The 21,660-nt window shown below is 38.6% G+C and overlaps 1 protein-coding gene across 2 annotated transcripts in view; it reads right to left on the bottom strand.

Moving 5' to 3' along the window:
- RAD54B (RAD54 homolog B) overlaps positions 1–21,660 on the bottom strand; it is a 105,708-nt gene that overhangs the window by 73,148 nt on the left and 10,900 nt on the right. The window lies entirely within an intron of this gene.

Raw genomic sequence — 21,660 nt, 5'->3', positions numbered from 1 at the left:
CCCAAGACTTAGTTTCTACTTTGGAAAAAGATCAAGATGAACAGCCAGCTTCTCTACCATCCTGGGTTCCCTTGCAGGAAAACTTCCATTCGCGCCTCAACCCACAGGAAGTATTTCAAGAAAAACCCCTGAAGGCAGATAGAGACAATTGGGAGATAACACGAGCAACCAAAGCACACTAAACTTTGCTCTTCATCTCAGCCAAAGGAGATGACAAATCAGAGTTGCTGTATAGCACTACCATGCTGTAGGAGGCATAAACTAGACTTCCCAGGCAGCAGGAAGGTCCTTTTTTGGACTCTGCCATCTAGGATGGCCAGCGCTCCAAATATTTGCAAGAGCCAAAGCAAAACTGGGATTAAGGCACCATCTAGAGCCCCCCAAAAGGAAGCAATCTAGGATTAAGGGGACTCAACAGGCAAACAGCAAAGAACCTCTAGGCAACCACATCTAATAAAAAACCAAAACAAGGCCCGGCATGCTGGCTCACATCCTAGCATTTTGAGAGGACAAGATGGGAGGATCACTTGAGGCCAGGAACTCAAGACCAGCTTGGGTAACATAGTAAGACCTCATCTCTACAAAAAATTTAAAAATTAGCCAGACATGGTGGCGCATGCCTATAGTTCTAGCTATTCAGGAGGCTGAGCCAGGAGGATCACTTGAGCCCAGGAGTTTGACATTGCAATAAGCAATAATCATGCCACTGCACCCTAGCCTGGATGACAGAGCGAGACCCTTTCTCAAAAATTAAATAGGCTGGTCCGATGGTAGTGGGTTATCAGAACTTATTAACATTAGTGTCACTAAAGTTGACATTCAATCCCCCACTGCTAAATTTGACTGGCTTTAAAAAATAAAATAAAATAAAAATCCAGACAGAAAAAACTGGAATAATCTTTCAATGCAAAGCCATATATACACATCCACAAGAAACAACAACAAACACAGAACCATGACCACCCCAAACAGACTAAGCAAGAAGCCAGTAACTGACCTGAATGAGACAGCAATATGTGAGCTATCAGATCAAGAATTCAAAATAATACTTCTAAGACAACTCAGCAAACTCCAACATAACAAAGAAAAGTAATTCAGAACTATATCAGAGAAATATAACAAAGAGATTAAATTAATAAAAAAACACAAAAATTCTAGAATTGAGAAATACATTTGTTGAACTGAAAAATAAATTGGAGACTCATAAAAGCAAAATGGATCAAGCAGCACAGAAAGAATCAGTGAATGTAAAGATGATCTATGTGAAAATATAGTCACAGGAGAAAAAATGAATGAAAAGGAATGAAGAATGCCTACAAATTATAGAAAATGACCTCAAATAAGAAAATCTAAGAGTCACTGGTAATCAAGGGAGAGTATAGAAAAAGCAAGGGATAGAAAGCTTATTCAAAAAAATAATAACAAAACTTTCCAAACCTACAGAAATATATAATTATCCAGATACAGGAAGGTCAGAGATCACCGAACAGACTCACCCCAAATATGACTATAACAAGGGATATAATAATCAAACTCTCAAAGGTCAAGGACAAAGACAGGATCCTAAAAAGCAGGAAGAAAAAAGAAGCAAATAACACATAAACTCTAATTAGTCTAGAAACAGACTCCTCAGTGGAAACTATACAACGCCGGGAAAGATGGAGTAAGAAAATACATTTGAAGTGTTGAAAGGGGGGAAAAACTTTCAACAAACAACACTTTACACAGCAAAGCTTTCATTCAAACATGAAGGAGAAATAAGGTCCTTCCCAAATAAACAAAAGCTTAAGAAATTCATCACTAGAACCATCTTACAAGAAATGCTAAACGGAGTTCTTCGATCTGAAAGCAGGAGGCTAACATATAAAAAGAAAACATTTGAAGGTATAGAACTCACTGGTAAAAGTAAGGACACAGTCAAATTCAGGAGATTCTAATACTGTAATTGTGGCATGTAATCCACACATATCTCTAGTATGAAGACTAATAGAGAAATCTATCAATAATAATATTGACAACAACTTGTTAAGAGATAGGCAATATAAAAAGATGTAAATTGAGACCAAAAAAGTCAAAATGCAGGGGAGATGGAGTTTAAGTGTAAAGTTTTTTAGTTTTTCCTTTGTTTCTTTTCTTTGGTATCAAACCTGTCATCTGTTTGATTAGTAATCTGTAAGATGTTTTTTTGTAAGACTCATGGTAACCACAAAGTACAAACCTATATAATACTGCGGTCCCTAACCCCCAGTCTCAAACCAGTACCACTCTGTGGCCGGTTAGGAACCAGGCCACACTGCAGGAGGTGAGTAGCCAGTAAGCAAGCAAAGCTTCATCTGTATTTACAGCCACTCCCCATCACTTGCATCACTTCTGAGCTCCACCTCCTATCAGATCAGCAGCAGCAGCAAAAAAAAAAAAAAAAACAATAGAAAAATTAGCCAGGTGTCATGGCACACACCCATAGTCTCAGCTACTAGGGAGGCTGAGGCAAGAAGATCGCTTGAGTCGAGGAGTTTGAGGCTGCAGTGAACTATGATGACTCCACTGCACTCTAGCCAGGGCAACAGAGTGAGACTCTGTCTCAGGAAAAAAAAAGAAAACTACAGGCCAATAAATATCACTGATGAACACAGCTGCAAAAGTCCTCATCAAAATACTAGCAAACCAAACACAAAAACCCATTAAAAAGATCGTTCACTATGATCAAGTAGAACTCATTCCAGGGTTGTAATATAGTTCAACACAGAGAAACCAATAAACGTGATGCATCACATTAATAGCATCAGGGACAAAAACCATACAATCATTTCAATAGAGGCTGAAAAAGCATTCAAAAAAATTCAACATTCCTTTATGATAAAAATGCTCAACAAACTGGGTATAGAAGGAACTTACCTCAAAATAATAAAGGCCACATATGACAAATCTACTACTAAGAACATGAATTGGGGAAATAGTGAAAGCCTTTTTTCTAAGATCTGGAACAAGAAAAGGATGTCCCTTTTCCCCACTTTTTTTTTTGAGACAGAGTCTCGCTTTGTTGCCCAGGCTAGAGTGAGTGCCGTGGCGTCAGCCTAGCTCACAGCAACCTCAAACTCCTGGGCTCGAGTGATCCTTCTGCCTCAGCCTCCCAGGTAGCTGGGACTACAGGCATGCGCCACCATGCCCGGCTAATTTTTTTATATATATATCAGTTGGCCAATTAATTTCTTTCTATTTATAGTAGAGACGGGGTCTCGCTCTTGCTCAGGCTGGTTTTGAACTCCTGACCTTGAGCAATCCGCCCGCCTCGGCCTCCCAAGAGCTAGGATTACAGGCGTGAGCCACAGCGCCCGGCCTCCTTTTCCCCACTTTTATTCAACATAGTACTAGAAGTCCTAGCCAAAGCAATTAGGCAAGAGAAAAATAAAGGGCTTACAAATTGGAAATGAAGAAGTTAAATTATCCTTGTTTGCAGATGACATGATTATACATTTAGAAAAACCTAAAGATTCCACCATGAAACTCTTAAAACTAATAAATGAATTCAATAACGTTGCAGAATACAAAATCAACATATCAAAATCAATAACAGGCCAGACGCGGTGGCTCACGCCTGTAATCCTAGTACTCTGGGAGGCCAAGGCAAGCGGATCGCTCAAGGTCAGGAGTTCGAAACCAGCCTAAGCAAGAGAGAGACCTTGTCTCTACTAAAAATAGAAAGAAATTAATTGGCCAACTAAAAATATATAGAAAAAATTAGCCGGGCACGGTGGCACATGTCTGTAGTCCCAGCTACTAGGGAAGCTGAGGCAGGATTGCTTGAGCCCAGAAGTTTAAAGTTGCTGTGAGCGAGGCTGATGCCATGGCACTCTAATCCGGGAAACAAAGTGAGACTCTGTCGATAGATAGATAGATAGATAGATAGATAGATAGATAGATAGATAGATAGATAGATAGATAGATAGCAAGCACCAGAATATATTAATATAAGGAACTCAAACAACTTAATAGCAAAAACAAACCAAATTTAAAAATAGGCAAAACCAGCCTGAGCAAGAGCAAAAACAGAAAAATTAGCCAGGCATCATGGAACCTGTAGTCCCAGCTACAGAGGATGCTGAGGCAGAAAGATCGCTTGAGCCCAGGAGTTTGAGGTTGCAATGAGCTATGATGACACTACTGTACTCTACCCAGGGCAACAAAGCAAGACTCTGTCTCAAAAAAAAACAAAACAAAAAACAAATGCTGGTGAGGATGCAGAGAAAAAAGAAAAATTCATACATTGTTGATGATAATGTAAATTACTGCAGCCACTACAGAAAACAGTATTACCATATGATGTAGCAATCCCACTGCTAGGTATACATACAAAAGAATGCAAATCAATACATCAAAGTGGTATCTGCATTCCTATGTTTACTGCAGCACTATTCACAAGAACCAAGATATGAAATCAACCTAAGTGTCAATCAATGCATGAATGGATAAAGAAAATGATACATATATACAATGTAATATTTTTCAGTCATAAAAAAGAATGAAATCCTGCCATTTGCAGCAACATGTATGGAATATGGAAGTCATTATCGTAAGTGAAATAAGCCAAGTATAGAAAGACAAATATCACATGTTCTCACTCATATGTGGGAGCTAACAAAATAAATTGTATATAGGTAGAGTCAACTGGTGCTTACCAGAGGTTGGGGGAAAGGGGGGATGGGAGATAAAGAGTTGGATGTGGTGTGTATAAAAAGAGGTTCGTTAATGGGAACAAGACTACAATTAGAAATAAGATCTAGCGTTCAATAATATAGTAGGGTGACTATAGTTAACAATAATTTATTGTATAGTTCAAAATAGCTAGAAGAGAATTCAAATGTTCCCAACATAAAAATATTTGAGGTGATGGATATTCTAATTACCTTGATTTAACCATTACACATTGTATGCATCTATCAAAATATCACATATACCCCCAAAATATAGCTATTATGTCAATAAAAAATTAAACATAAATTTTAAAAATTATAAAAATAATAAATACACAGCTTTACCCATTTCTTTGGGTCTTCATTTACTTACGAAGGCTTCTATGTCATATAAAGCTTATATTAAATTTGTATGCTTAAAAAAGCAATAGTAAAATGGATGTAGAATAGAGAATTTAATGAGTAAAATAGAAACACCCAACATTTAAAGAACTCAATTTCATGAGTAATTAAAGAGGTACAAATTTAAATATAACAGTAATTTTTTGCCATTCAATTGGCAAAAGTTAAAAAGTTTAATAGCATGTGTTGAAGAAGTTGGGGAAATAAATTCTCTCATACATTAATGATTGCAGCCATTTTGGAAGACAATTTGGCAGATCATATTAAAGTATAATGCAAACACATTATGATCTCACAACTCTTGAGAAATACTTGCATATGTTCACCAGACCATACGCACAAGGATGTTCACTGCAGCATTATTTTTAATAGTTAAAACACTAAAGGCAGCCTAAATAAATTATGATGTATTTGTACCAATGTATACTCTGCAGCTACTAAAAAAAAAAAAAAAAAAAAAAAAAATGAGGTAATCTACATGTTCTAAAATGAAAACAAAAATATAGGCATACTATATATAAATGCCTATAAAAAATATAGGCATACTATACAAAAATATAAGGCATACTAGCGAGAACTGTAAAGAATTCTTGGCAAATAGCTACTCCATCCAATCCCTTGCATTAAGGGCCTTGACCAACCCTACCATGGCTTCTAATAGCCTAGTTCCCATTGGAATGACCCAGCCTCCTTTTGGGCTCCAGTCTGGAGAAGTTCAGGGATATCAAAAGAACTTACAGTTTGTTCCAGCCAACACCTCATTTTAGGCCCCAGACCTTCCTTTCTTAGGGCACTTACTATAAAGGGCATAAATTGTGAATCCTTCCTCTGTCCTTTTGAGATGTGCACGTAACTCTGTAGTCTCTTTCTCAAGGACCTGCAAGCATTCCTTTGAAATATGATATAGTTTGGATATTTGCCCTCTCCAAATCTCATTTTGAAATCTAATCTCTAATGCTGGAGGTGGGACTTAATGGGAGGTGTTAGGGTTATGGAGTAGGATCCCCCAAGAAAGGCTTGCTGCTGTCCTCCTAGTAATGAGTTCTCTGTTAATTCCCATGAGAACTGATTGTTATAAAGAGCCTGGTACCTCTCTCCCCTCCATCTCTCCCCTCTCTCTCTCTCTCCTCCTCCTCTCTCCAGCTGTTTTCACTGGGGTGAGATGATATCTCATTGCAGTTTTGACTGCATTTCTCTGATGACTAATGATATTCAGCATTTTTTTCATGTACCTGTTGGCCATTTGTATGTCTTCTCTTAAGAAATGTCTATTCAGGCCAGGCACGATGGCTCACACCTATAATCCTAGCACTCTGGGAGGCTGAGGCAGGCGGATTACTCGAGGTCAGGAGTTCCAAACCAGCCTGAGTAAAATCGAGACCCTGTCTTTACTATAAATACAAAGAAATTAATTGGCCAACTAATATATATAGAAAAAATTAGCCAGGCATGGTGGTGCATGCCTGTAGTCCCAGCTACTTGGGAGGCTGAGGCAGTAGGATTGCTTGAGCCCAGGAGTTTGAGGTTGCTGTGAGCTATGCTGACGCCACGGCACTCACTCTAGCCTGGGCAACAAAGCGAGACTCTGTCTAAAAAAAAAAAAGAAAGAAAGAAAAAAAAGAAATGTCTATTCAGATTCTTTGTCTGTTTTTTTAATCAGACCATTTGGCTTTTTTCCTATTGAGTGGTTGGAGCTCCTTATATATTCCAGTTATTAATCCCTTGTCAGATGGGTAGTTTGCAAATATTTTCCCCATTCTGTGGGTTGTCTCTTCACTGTGTTGATTGTTTCCTGTGCTGTGCAAAAGACTTTTGGCTTGATACGATCTCATTTGTCCAATTTTGCCTTGGTTACTTGTGCTTTGGGGGTATTATTGAAGAAGTCCTTACCCAGACCAATGTCCCAAAGCGTTTGCCCAATGTTTTCTTTTAGTACTTCCACAGTTTCAGGTCTTAGATATTTTTACTGGGAGAATGTATTAGGTCCATTAATCTTAAGGAATTGCATATTATTTTAAGGAAAATGTGCTAACATACACAACTTTAGAATCCATTTAAATATTAGTAGACAGATAAATATATGTGTAACAGAGCAAATATAGTAAAATTTTAATTGTAGCCCCCAGGTAGGTGTTCAATGTAAAACTCTTTCAACTTTCACATAAGTATTTTTTAAATTATTATAATAAAATGTTCAAAAATTATCCTTAAAAAGAAAATAGGGCCAGACTCGGTGGCTCATGCCCACAATCCTAACACTTTGGGAGGCCCAAGGCAGAAGGATCCCTTGAGGCCAGGAGTTCAAGATCAGCCTAAGCAAGAGCGAGACCCCATCTCCACTAAAAATTGAAAACTTGGGCCAGACGCGGTGGCTCACCCCTGTAATCCTAGCATTCTGGGAGGCTAAGGCGGGGGGGATAGCTCAAGGTCAGGAATTAGAAAACAGCCTGAGCAAGAGCGAGACCCCCTGTCTACTATAAATAGAAAGAAATTAATTGCCCAACTAATATATAGAGAAAAAATTAGCCGGGCATGGTGGTGCATGCCTGTAGTCCCAGCTACTCGGGAGGCTGAGGCAGGAGGATCGCTTGAGCCCAGGAGTTTGAGGTTGCTGTGAGCTAGGCTGAGGCCACGGCACTCACTCTAGCCTGGGCAACAAAGTGAGACTCTGTCTCAAAAAAAAAAAAAAAAAAAAAAAAAAAACTGCTAGTGCTTTACTTGGGAAGTACATACACAGGGTATCAAGGATGAAGAAAAGGTAAACTAAGGTAGCAAAGTGCAGGCTACCATTTTACAACAAGCTATGAAAAAACCTAGCAGGTCACTTGGCAAATGCACCCACTTGGTACTCTCTTTGGAATGTCTCCAGATAGGCTACAAAAAGAGGCCATACCTCTGAGTAGTTCATAAAGAAAAAGAGCGATTTCTCTGGAAGGTTCTTTCCTGTCTCCTGTCTCCCACTGGCCAAAGTTCATTCCATAGGAGTGAACAATACTGCAATTCCAGACTGTGTCATCATCTAGCCTCCACAGATGCTCAGAGAGCTACCCACAAGCCTGTGGTGTGGTGTTTCATCTAAGATTGGAAGTGGCACAGGAGGAGCCAGACCCTCCCAGCATATGGTCCATCAGCTTGGTCAGGTGATGGCCACCAACGAATAGGTCCCTCATTGCTCAGGTGAAACAAATGCTTGGCTTCCAGGGGCAGGAGGGCAGTCTATGACGCACATGGTGCCAAGGAAATCCAAAGAGGCAACTAAGGCTATGTTCAATATAATCAAAATACAACATGACAAGAAGACTTTTTTTAAGAAAAACAAAATCTGGTCGGGCACGGTGGCTCACGCCTGTAATCCTAGCACACTGGGAGGCCGAGGCAGGTGGATTGCTCAAGGTCAGGAGTTCGAAACCAGCCTGAGCAAGAGTGAGACCCTGTCTCTACTATAAATAGAAAGAAATTTATTGGCCAACTAATATATATACAAAAAATTAGCCGGGTATGGTGTAGTCCCAGCTACTTGGGAGGCTGAGGCAGGAAGATTGCTTGAGCTCAGGAGTTTGAGGTTGCTGTGAGCTAGCCTGGGCAACAAAGGAAGACTCTGTCTCAAAAAAAAAAAAAAAAAAAAAGAAAGAAAGAAAGAAAATCTGCCACATAAAAATAGGGCAAAAACTAGGGTAAATTCAAACCCTAAGAGTTATTCTCAGTTAAAGCATTTAAATATCTCACACTTTATCACTGTGCTTTGGTGGTGATATTCTGTGATGTTAAGCAGTCAAGACAATCAAAACCTAGGATTCAGGGACCTTGAAAACCCTTACAGAACTGAGGGAGTCAAATTACAAAATTTACTCCACCAATGCTATATGAATCACAGGCCTACTCCATACAATCTAAATTTATATACATCCTTATAAAATAGCTCCCAGCCATCTATTAAGGATATCTGGCCAAGTCCTGTCCTTGGTATAAAAATATTTCAACAGCCGGGCACAGTAGGCATGAGCCACCTGTAATCCTAGCACTCTGGGAGGCCAAGATGGGAGAATCACTTGAGTTTAGGAATTCAAGAGCAGCCTAAGCAAGAGCGAGACCCCCGTCTCTACTAAAAATAGAAAAACTTAGCCGGGCATGGTGGTATGCACCTGTACTCCCAGCTCCTAGGAGGCTGAGGCAGGAGGATCGTTTGAGCCCAGGAGTTTGAGGTTGCTGTGTGAACTAGGCTAACACCAAGGCACTCTAGCCCAGGAGACAGAGTGAGATTCTGCCTCAAAGACAAACAACAACAACAAAATTCAAGCTAAAGGAGCTTCAAGCCTCAGAAACTGGCTGGCAAAAAACTAGCAATTAGCTAACTATCAGTATAGTTAATATTATGGCTGTTGGTGGTATCTCACAACATTTATTCCTTCCCTCTTCCACTGTGTAACAGCCAGGAAATTTGGGTGAAATAATTCCCACTTCCAAGGAAGAAGATAAAAGGTATGTGCCTGATTGGTACATTAAGGATTCTCAGAAACCAGTAAAGATTCCTCTTCACAGCAGTAAACTAAGTCTGATATTAGGAAACTCTCTGGTCACAGGAAAATGGCCCAGTATTGGTACAAAGTTAAAAATCTTATTTAGTGATTCTGAGTAAGAACCATCTGCCTATCATCAAATATATGAGAAAAACAAAGTATGTGTCCCCAATGGTAGCTGGGATCGATCATTTAACATGAGGGAAGCCAGTGTAAGAATGAAGCCAATCCTAAAGATGACAGATGGGAAACACAGAAAGAAACTGAGCTCATGATGACATCCTTTAAACTGCTAAACCAGTCTACCATGAAGCCTGGAATTTCCAGTTACACATGCCAATAAAAACTTTGAATTATATAAGCCAGTATTTTTGCTAAGACTTGAACCAAAAGCATATTAACTGATAATGCCATTATTATTTCAATTATTCTACACTGGCCCTCCAAAAAGCATAAAGCAGATTTCTAGATAAAAGCTCTGCCTAAAGTCACGTATTCCCATTTTCATCCAATCCAGGTAAGTGAGGAAGTCTTAACACTAAATTACATGCTAGAGAATGAAAAAATTTTCCAAAAGACAGCATACAGCAATAGTTTTTAGCCTGGGGTAAGGATGACAAATGTTACAGGACCATTTGAGAAACTCAGTAAAGCTATGGCCCCTCTTCTTAGAAAAATGCATGTATTTGTGTGTCCCTCTGTTTTAATTGCCTCCTATATATTCAATTGGTGAGGAAGGTATTCCTATACTAGGGTTATGAGAATGGTCAAACACATGATAACTGACACTAAACGGGTGAGCTTGACAGCAATTTATTAGTCACAACTACTCACAGCCTGGGTGAGGAAGATACCCCACTCACAGAAAGCCTCACCAAGGTTGCACTTGGAAAGAATGAACAACCTGGAACTGTGGAAGGCAGACTTTGTATTAATAGTAATAAGAGGATGAGGTGCCTTCTGGCTCTACAGAAGAATGTGATTGTCTTAAGGGAAGAAACGAGAGATATAGGTCAATGGATACAAAGTAACAGATATGTAGGACTAACAAGTCTAAGGATCTAATGTACAATATGAAGACTATAGGTGGTAAAACTGTATTGTATCAGGAATTTTTGTTAAATAAGTATATTTTAGCTGCTCTTGTCAAACACAAAAAAAGTATATGAGATGATGAATATGATAACTTGCTCCCCTATAGTAACCATTTTACTTAAGTATATAAATATCCAATATCATGTTCTAAAACTCAAATATGCACAATAAAATTTATTAAAATATATTTTTTCAAAAATTGAGCCTTAATTTCAGGTACATCAAATACTTTCCTGCACATACACACAATCCTCTAGAACCCATGTTAATTAAGAACTACTGCTCATATGTTTATCATCTGGTTTTTGCCTCTTCCCATGAGTGTCTCATCTTAGCGAAAAAGTAGACAATGCTCTATACTCAGGACAGAATTTGATAGTCCATGCTCCTAGATATGGCCTTGGATAATACCTAAGTAGTTTCAAACATGCTTCAAGATGATCTGAAGGATGTGAGGATATGACAGGGTTAATACTCTAATCACCAGGATCTTTTCTTTCACTGGCCTGACCGCAGTATAAAATTGAGCAAATTTATTCACCTCCATCCAAAGCAGGATTTGAAAAGAACAGTCCCAGTACAGGTTTTCTAAAAAGCCATTCTTTAGCCTAAGAACCAAACGAGGGAATTATCTTCTCTACAGTGTTTTGTTTTGTTTTTTTAAAGTTTGAGCTATGGTGTTTTTTTTTAAAGGGAGATGGGATATACGTATCATGTTTCCTCTCTAGCAGAATGGAGTACTGACACTGTCCAATAATCTGGATTGGAAAACAGTGCTAACACCCCAAAAATCATAAAACCCACTTTTTCCCTCAACCAAATCTTGATAAAAGAGCCTTAAAGGACAAAGGATGATCTCCTCAATTCTTAAATTCTGTGTGGAACTGTCTATGGATAAAAAGATATAGTTAGTAGCACTGAATATTCAATGTCTGATTCCTTACAGTTATGTCTGAAGTTGTTATATAATGAAATAAGGCACTATAAGAATTCACCAATCAACAGATTACAAATTTTAAAAAGTTATTTCCCATTCATACATTTAAGGCTTACCTGTAATATCAAAGTCTTTTTGAGAACTGCATGACAATATAATCAACTGGAAGATGAAACTGCAGATCTTGCAAAAGGCTGACATGATAGGTACTTGCAAAGAGACTGATTTGAATATCAAAGGATTTTAGGCCCTTGGGAAAAGTTAAGAAACTCACAAATATTTTTTTAAAATAATCCTTTTAAGATGGTACTAAAAATATCATGCATACACAAAAAAAGCTTTATCATACAATTTCTGTGAGGAAAAGCATAATCTAACTTTTGTTCAAAAATCTCAAACAAACTCCTTTTTTCACATTTACTATTAAATTTATTCCCTTTCTGATAGACTGGCTACAGAGAAATGAAATTAATACACAGGTAAATATATTTAGTATAACAATAACAGTCAAAATCAGGATAGTTTTTCACTATCAAGGGATGCAAATATGGAAAGGGCAAAGATTGGAATGAATCCTGGGATACTGAACTGAAATTAGAGGTATTAGCATAAAGTCACTATATAAATGTGTGTGTGTGTGTATCTCACACACATAAATTTTCTAGCTTTGACGGCAGGAAGGGCTAAAAGTATTTAATAATAACACTACAGTTTCAATGAATACACCTAGTGCTCAGATCTTGGTTTTTAAATACTATTCTCCACTAAAAAGAAACTAGGGCATTTGGCTAATTTCAAGAGCCGGGGCAGGGAAGATCTTACTGTGCCAGAAAGCACAAAAGTGCTCAAAAATTAATGGGGATTGTCAAAAGGAAACAAGAAACCTTGCAAAGGGCCTACCATTCACCAAAACTGAGACAATCTGAGCATCACAGTAAACAATAACAGCTTATAACTCACTGAATAAAACAGAAATGTATGAATCCATAAAAATTAATTAACAAATAAGTGTGAGAAAAGGGAAAGCTTTTCCTTACAGCAGAATGCCAACCAATAAATATAGATGGAATTAGAAAATCAACATTTGGCAACAATCTTAGTAATAAATTGCAGGCAAAAATCAATAGTTTCAAAGTAACTTCCTATAGATCCTTATTAATCACAAAGATAAAAATAATTTCATAATGAAAACCCCTGCTGACACCAACTTATTCAAGTAATCAAACTTAGTATCAACAGTAATGGGATAAACTGACATCATGTGCCTCCTGATGATATACTAAGAATTATTTATGATACTCCTGCCAAAAATGTATAAACTGAATCTTACCATGAGTAAACAAAACAAATCCAAATTGAGGAACATTGTACAAATAATTGGCCTGTACTCTTTAAGAATGTTAAAGTCACAAAACATAAGCAAACACTAAAAAAAAGTTCCAGATTGAAGGTGACTAAAAGACATGACGACTACATGCAATACATACTCCTGGACTAGTCTGGACTAGCAGGAAAAAAAGTTTATTTATTCATTTTCAAATTTATTTTTGTCATAAAAGACATTCCATTAGTCCATTCAGTCTGCTATAACAAAATACCATAAATTGGGCAGCTTGTAAACAACATAAATGGATAATATTTCTCATAGTTCTGGAGGGTGGAAAGTCCAAGATTAAAGAGTTAGCAGATTTGGGGTCTGGTGAGGGTCTCCTTTCTGGTTTATAGGGGGCACCATCTCCTATATCCTAACATGGTAGAAGTGGCAAGGCAGCTATCTGGGCCTATTTTTATAAGGGAACTAATCTCATTCATCAGGGCCTCAGCCTCATGACCTTATCATGGCCAAAGGCCACACCTCCTAATATTAATACCATCACATTGGTGATTAGATTTAAACATAGGAATTTTGAGGAGACATACATTCAGACCATAGCATACAATATTGGGACAAGTGGAGAAATTTGAATTGGATTTGTGGATCTGATAAATGGTAGTATTGTATCAATGTTAATTTCCTGATTTTAACCATTGCAATTTTAAGCTTCATTATATAGAAGCCGGCCCATGTTTAGGAACTACATACTGAAGAATTTAGGGTGATGGGCATCATGTCAGCAATTTATTCTCAATTGGCTCATAAAAACTATAGACACATATACAACACACACACAAATGTTCAATTTGCAGAAGCTTTTTATGCCATTCTCGAATTTTTCGGTAAGTTTGAAATCTTAAAATATAACATTAAAAAGTTTAAATTAAAAAACATAACAAAATAACTATTTTTAACTATTAGACTACCAAATATCAAAATATAAGTATATGCTTAAATATAGATTGAGCATCACAATAAATGATATGTGCATTGCCCATGGATTGCTAGTGGAAGTATAAACCTATACTAACCTCTGCAGAGGGCATCAAAATGACAAATGTACATACCTTGTGATGAACACCCTACTCCAAGGTATTTATCCTATGAATTATAGTCTCACATATGTATTTAATACATAGATATTCATTGTAGGTTATAACATTGTTATAATATTGTTATAACAAAAGATCCCAAACAACCTAAATATCCATTAATAAGACACTAGTTAAATACATGTGGCACATCCATACAATGAAATGAGCTTTTAAAAAAAAAAAAGTTAAGTTCCAAATGTACTGCCGGGCGTAGTGGCTCATGCCTGTAATCCTAGCACTCTGGGAGGCTAAGGCGGGTGGATTGCTCAAGGTCAGGAGTTCGAAACCAGCCTGAGCAAGAGCAAGACCCCGTCTCTACTATAAATAGAAAGAAATTAATTGGCCAACTAATATATATAGAAAAAATCAGCCGGGCATAGTGGCGCATGCCTGTAGTCCCAGCTACTCGGGAGGCTGAGGCAACAGGACTACTTGAGCCCAGGAGTTTGAGGTTGCTGCAAGCTAGGCTGAGGCCACGCACTCACTCTAGCCTGGGCAACAAAGGGAGACTCTGTCTCAAAAAAAAAACCAACCAAGTTCCAAATGTACTGACAAAAAAGATTTCAATGATATGCTGCTGTGATATATAGTAAAAAGGCAATGTAGGCCGGGCGCAATGGCTCACGCCTGTAATCCTAGCACTCTGGGAGGCCGAGGAAGGATTGCTCAAGGTCAGGAGTTCGAAACCAGCCTGAGCAAGAGCGAGACCCCATCTTTACTATAAATAGAAAGAAATTAATTAGCCAACTAATATATATAGAAAAAATCAGCAAGGCATGGTGGTACATGCCTGTAGTCCCAGCTAATCGGGAAGCTGAGGCAGAAGTATCGCTTGAGCCCAGAAGCTTGAGGTTGCTGTGAGCAAGGCTGATGCCATGGCACTCTAGCCCAGGCAACAAAGTAAAACTCTGTCCCCAAAAAAAGCAATGTAAAATAAATAAATGGGACTTAAAAAGCTTCTGCACAGCAAAGGAAATAATCAGCAGAGTGAAAAGACAACCTATGGAATGGTAGAAAATATTCACAAACTATACATCCAACAAAGTTCTAATATCCAAAATGTACAAAGAATGCAAACAAATCATCAAAAAGAAAAATCGAAAAGTGGGCAACAGACATGAACTGAAGTTTGCAAAGATGTGGAATCAACCTAAGTGCCCATCAATTCATGAGTATATAAAGAAAATGTAGTATATATTGGAAGGCTGTCCGGAAAGTATCCAGCCACATAATATGAAAACAGATACAAAAAACATTGTACACAGGACAATGATGCCTCATTCCCCTTCAAAGTAGGCACCTCGGGACCTCATACTGTTCTCCCAGTAACTCTTAACCTAATTTGTTGAACACATTCTTGACATTCTTGGGTGTTCTGCTTATTGCAGACCTTCCAGAACATGGATCACTTTCAGCAGATTATCAACAGTCTCTGAAACATCTGTGCCACATTGTCCCCCAAAGCCTTCTGAATCATCTGAATAGTTTCTGCAGAGGAATGTTCAAACTTAACACAAAATTTGATGCAGATTCATTGCTCTACTCGCTAAGTCATTTTGAATGCCACATCCACACAGTACACACACTCACTCAACAGCATCTAGCGCCTCACTCACTAGTTCAGTGAAGTCATCGTTGTTCACACATACACATTATTGTCCGCTTTCCTTGGCTGCCAGGCTACGTGGATGCCGTGCAAACTGTTGTTATATTAACAATGGCTGGATACTTTCTGGACAGCCCTCAAGTACCATGGAGTACTACTGAGCCATAAAAAAGAAATTAAATACTGTCGTTTGCAGCTACTTGGATGGAACTAGAAACAATTATCCTAAGTGAAATATCTCAGGAATGGAAAACCAAACACCGTATGTTCTCACTAATAAGTGGCAGCTAAACAATGGGTACACAAGGACACAAAGTAATATAAAGGACATGAAAAATCAAGGAATCAAGAAGGGGGGGATATGAAATAAAAACTTATCTATTCATTACAATGAACACAATGAGTATACCCAAAGCCCTGACTTAAGCATTATTCAAGGTATCTATGAAACAAAAACACTTGTACCCCCTTAATATTTTGAAATAACATTTTGTTTTAAAATGCAATGTGCAGAACAATGCAGCTAATGAACAGTTATCCATACAGAGAAAATATATGTATACAAATATGTTTCCAAATATGTAGAACACTTCAAAGAAGATACACAAAAACTGGTAACTGGCTTACTCTGAGGAGAAAAACTAGACTGTTAGAGATCAGGGAAGGGAGACTTTTTACTATATTCTTCATGCCTTCTGAATTTTTTTACCATGCACACGCATTACTTATTTTTTTAAAAAAAGTCAGAAAGGGGCCGGGCGCAGTGGCTCACGCCAGTAATCCTAGCTCTCTGGGAGGCCGAGGCGGGCGGATTGCTCAAGGTCAGGAGTTCAAAACCAGCCTGAGCAAGAGCGAGACCCCGTCTCTACTATAAATAGAAAGAAATTAATTGGCCAACTGATATGTATATAAAAAATTAGCCGGGCATGGTGGCGCATGCCTGTAGTCCCAGCTACTCGGGAGGCTGAGGCAGAAGGATTGCCTGAGCCCAGGAGTTTGAGGTTGCTGTGAGCTAGGCTGACGCCACAGCACTCACTCTAGCCTGGACAACAAAGTGAGACTCTGCCTCAAAAAAAAAAAAAAAAAGCCAGAAAGGACTACATACAGTATGATTCGCTTTATATGGCATATGCAGAATAGGTAAATCCATGGACACAGAAAGTAGATTAGTGGTGCCAAGGGCTAGAAAGAGAGGAGAGAGAGGCCGGGCGCCGTGGCTCATGCCTGTAATCCTAGCACTCTGGGAGGCCAAGGCAGGCGGGCGGACTGCTCAAGGTCAGGAGTTCGAAACCAGCCTGAGCAAGAGCGAGACCCCATCTCTACTATAAACAGAAAGAAATTAACTGGCCAACTAATATATATAGAGAGAAAAAATTAGCCGGGCATGGTGGCGCATGCCTGTAGTCCCAGCTACGTGGGAGGCTGAGGCAGTAGGATCTCTAGAGCCCAGGAGTTTAAGCTATGAGCTAGGCTGACGCCACAGCACTCACTCTAGCCTGGGCAACAAAGTGAGACTCTGTCTCGAAAAAAAAAAAAAGAGGAGAGAAAGGAGAGTGACTGCTTAATTGGTCTGGGTTTTTTTTTTAGGGAGATAAAAATGTTCTGGAACTAGATAGAAGTAATGGTAACACAACACTGCAAATGTGCTAAATGCCACTGAATTATACACTTTAAAACGGTGGATTTTTGTATTATATATATTTTTTATCACAATAAAAAACAAACATATTTATAAATTAAATATAAATAAAACCAATAAAATAAAAAAATCATATTTATTTGATAACAATCATTTACTAAAATTAAAATATTAATTACAATATAAATACGATACCAACAGATTCGACAGAGGTCTTTTGTATTCAACAAACCTTTTCTCCAGTAAGGAATATTATAGCTCAATTCTTTCAACATCCTCACTTGAATATGGAAAACCTTCATTTGGTAAGAGTATACCACTTACACATTCTATCTACCTATTCTCGTTTGCAGGCATGAAATCTTATGATAGTACTAAATTATAAGGTGGCTATTCAAAAGATCATGTATATATACTTTTATTTATACTTTTATTCATATAATTTAAAAGAAAACACAAAATTCTAATTTCTCTGAGAACTTATAAACCCCTGAGAATATGTCCAACCATCTCCAAGGACCTAAGATTCACTTGAAAAACATTTACCTAATCTCTACACCAGAAAAAGATTTTATCACTTCCTTGTTCTATCTTTAATCCTCCATTCTTCACTCTTTCCTCTCAGCCCTTAGCCTATAACACACTATCTTTTCTTTTCTTTTCTTTTTTTTTTTGAGACAGAGTCTCACTTTGTTGCCCAGGCTAGAGTGAGTGCCGTGGCGTCAGCCTAGCTCACAGCAACCTCAAACTCCTGGGCTCAAGCAATCCTCCTGCCTCAGCCTCCTGAGTAGCTGGGACTACAGGCACGCGCCACCATGCCCGGCTAATTTTATATATATATATTAGTTGGCCAATTCATTTCTTTCTATTTTTATAGTAGAGACAGGGTCTCGCTCAGGCTGGTTTTGAACTCCTGACCTTGAGCAATCCGCCCGCCTCGGCCTCCCAGAGTGCTAGGATTACAAGCGTGAGCCACCACGCCCGGCCAATATAACACACTATCTTTAAAAAAAAACAAAAAACCCTCTCTAGTCCCCTATAATCCCCCAAGATACTATTCCTTCATAGCCAAATTTATTTATTTAATTATATACTTCATTTACATACTTTACTTGCATTCACTGCCTCCATTTGCCTATTACTACTCATCACATATCCATTACCTACATGACTTTTGTTCCAAATACTTATGAAACTATTCTGTCAAATATTACCAAAACCTGCAAACTATAATGTTCCATTAGCTTCTTCTTGACTACTTGACTTCTCTGAAGCACTCTGAAGCCAAAGACTTAGCCAAGGAACTTAACTACAGAAAACTACAAGTTTCTCAAAATTCCTTAATTCAGTCATAAAATATTTCTGAATCCATACTATTTGATTTAAAACCTCAACAAAAGAAAATTCCTGCCTTTGTACCTCAAAGTTTACCGACTAAGAGTCAGGTAAATAGACAATACATAACACGAGATAGCGCGGTCTCACAGTTCATAAGAATGAGAAAAAATAAGAAAAAAATGAAAGAATTTCTCTTTTTCTAAAGTATAGCTCTGTCTATCCAAGAAGTTTAGGGCTTACTGTATTAACTTCAGAGACTAATGTAACAAAGTATCACAAACTGGATGGCTTTAAAACAACAGAATTTAAATTTATTCTCTCATGGTCTGGAGCCCAGAAGTCTGAAATCAAGGTGTCAGCAGGGCTATACACTCTCTCCGAAAGCCCTAGGGGAGAATCCTTCCGTGCTTCTTTCTAGCTTCTGGTGGTTGCCAGCAATCGTTGGTGTTCCTTGGCTTGCAGCTGTAGTACCCCAATCTCTGTCTCCATCATCAAAAGACCTCTTTTCCTCTGTGTTTCTGTATTTCTCTCACTTTGTAAGGGCACCAGTCATTGGATTTAGGGTTCAACTTAATCCAGTATGACCTCATCTTAATTTGATTACACCTGCAAAGATCCTATTTCCAAATAAGGTCTCATTCACAAGTACTGGGGCTTAGGACTTCAACATATGTTTTTAAGGGACACAATTCAAGCTACTGTCTCTCTCCTCTCCCAGGATTTGGTTTTAGACAGCAAGAGCTCAAAAGTACTGAGCTGGATTGTTCATGAACAGAAGGAGTTGTGGATCTTGGACAAAAAAAAGACAGAAGTGGGCCCTTCTACCACAACCTCCATAAAAGTCACATTTCCTGAGCCTTGGGGGAAATCATTAGTGGTAGACCTATACATTTATTCCCAATAAGCAATACTGTCTACAAACATGTCATGTTATGAAGAGACCTGGTAACATCCAAGAGAGTGAAAATGTACTTATCAGGGCTGTTTCAGTTGAGAAAGAAACCAAAGCAAAAAATGGTATTATTAAGCGGGACGCGGTGGCTCACGCCTGTAATCCTAGCACTCTGGGAGGCCCAGGCGGGCGGATTGTTCAAGGTCAGGAGTTGGAAACCAGCCTGAGCAAGAGTGAAACCCCGTCTCTACTATAAATAGAAAGAAATGAATTAGCCAACTAATATATATAGAAAAAATGAGCCGAGCATGGTGGTGCATGCCTGTAGTCCCAGCTACTCGGGAGGCTGAGGCAGCAGGATCGCTTGAGCCCAGGAGTTTGAGGTTGCTGTGAGCTAGACTGACGCCATGGCACTCATTCTAGGCTGGGCAACAAATCAAGACTCTGTCTCAAAAAAAAAAAAAAATTATAAATTACTATTACATTTGGTATAATAGTGATGTGTGGTCACGTAAGAGAAGACATTTAAGAAATACATGCTGAAGTAGTTAGAGGTGAATGACATGACATGCAACTTATTTTTCAAAACATGAGGGGAGGGAGTGCATACACACAAAGAGAAAGAATACATAAATGAGGCAAAATGTTAGTAACTGTTGAATTTAGGATGTTAGTTGGACTATTCTTTTTTTTTTGAGACAGAGTCTCACTTTGTTGCCCAGGCTAGAGTGAGTGCCATGGCGTCAGCCTAGCTCACAGCAACCTCAAACTCTTAGGCTCAAGCAATCCTGCGTCAGCCTCCCAAGTAGCTGGGACTACAGGCATGTGCCACCATGCCTGGCTAATTTTTTCTATATATATTAGTTGGCCAATTAATTTATTTCTATTTATAGTAGAGACAGGGTCTCACTCTTGCTCAGGCTGGTTTCGAACTCCTGACCTCAAGCAATCAGCCCACCTCGGCCTCCCAGATTGCTAGGATTACAGGTGTGAGCCACTGCGCCCAGCCAGTTAGACTATTCTTTCAACTTGCCCATATGTAGGAATTTTTCAAAATCAAAAGGTGATGGGGGAAATGGGGACATATTAATATTTTAACTACACATACAAGTCTGCATCTCATTTCTAGGTGGATTTCAGATCTAGAATTAAAAGGATGTCAAAAGGTGAGTGTATACCATATAGGTCTCTCATTTCTGCGCTTTTCTATGTACCACATCCCACTCCGGCAAGCCACCATGGAGAACAAAACATTTCTCACAAAGCTCTTTTCCCCAATTTAACCTCTCTCTGAAGAGAGGCAGGAGGGTATCAGGAGGTTGGCACAGACTCCACAGTCCAGTAAAAGTACTAAATCAGAGAAAGGATTAAGGGATTAGGGGTTGAGTAAATCAACTCCCTCTTCAATTTACCTTAACTCTTAACTCCCTTCTCATATTTAGCAAGGAAGAGAATGAGAAACTATAGTAAAACATAAAGCCCAAAATCATTAACACAGAATGTATTATATTCCAGAGTCTAAATATCATTTTCCAGTGAGTAGATTAGAAAAGAAACAGGCATACATGGATCATTATCTGCCTCAGGCTTAAAAGTAGAGAAGAAAGCCTAGGAACACAGGATATTCACCTAACAAAGATAGAAGGAAGGAAATAGGAAGGGAGGAAAGCAAGGAGGAAAAAAAGGAGAGCAAATCAGTGAGAAAGGTCAGCAGCTAAACTGCCATACCCACAGCTATCTCTAGGAATCTCCCTAAATTGACAAGAGCTCCAAATGTCCTTCTCAACCCCATCCCCACACTAGTTACAGCTTTTGAAAAGTTTATGAGGAACACATAAATAACACTAGGATAATGACCAGCTAGGAAAATGCAGAATTCCTTTCTGCCCCAACAAGATATAAACCCGTTCATAGATAAAATTCATTAATCATCACAAAGCCTAAGAACTTCCTTCAAAAGGGTTAAACGCTTAAGGCACTTTGTTGATTTACACTGGTATCATAAGGATGGCAGTTATTATTCTGGAGCCCAGCAGATGGGGCAGGCTCCCTGAATCTGTTCATTCAACCAAAA

The sequence above is a fragment of the Microcebus murinus genome, chromosome 7, assembly GCF_040939455.1.
Source record: "Microcebus murinus isolate Inina chromosome 7, M.murinus_Inina_mat1.0, whole genome shotgun sequence".
NCBI classification, from domain to species: Eukaryota; Metazoa; Chordata; class Mammalia; order Primates; family Cheirogaleidae; genus Microcebus; species Microcebus murinus.
This window is presented reverse-complemented; position numbering and strand designations above follow the sequence as displayed.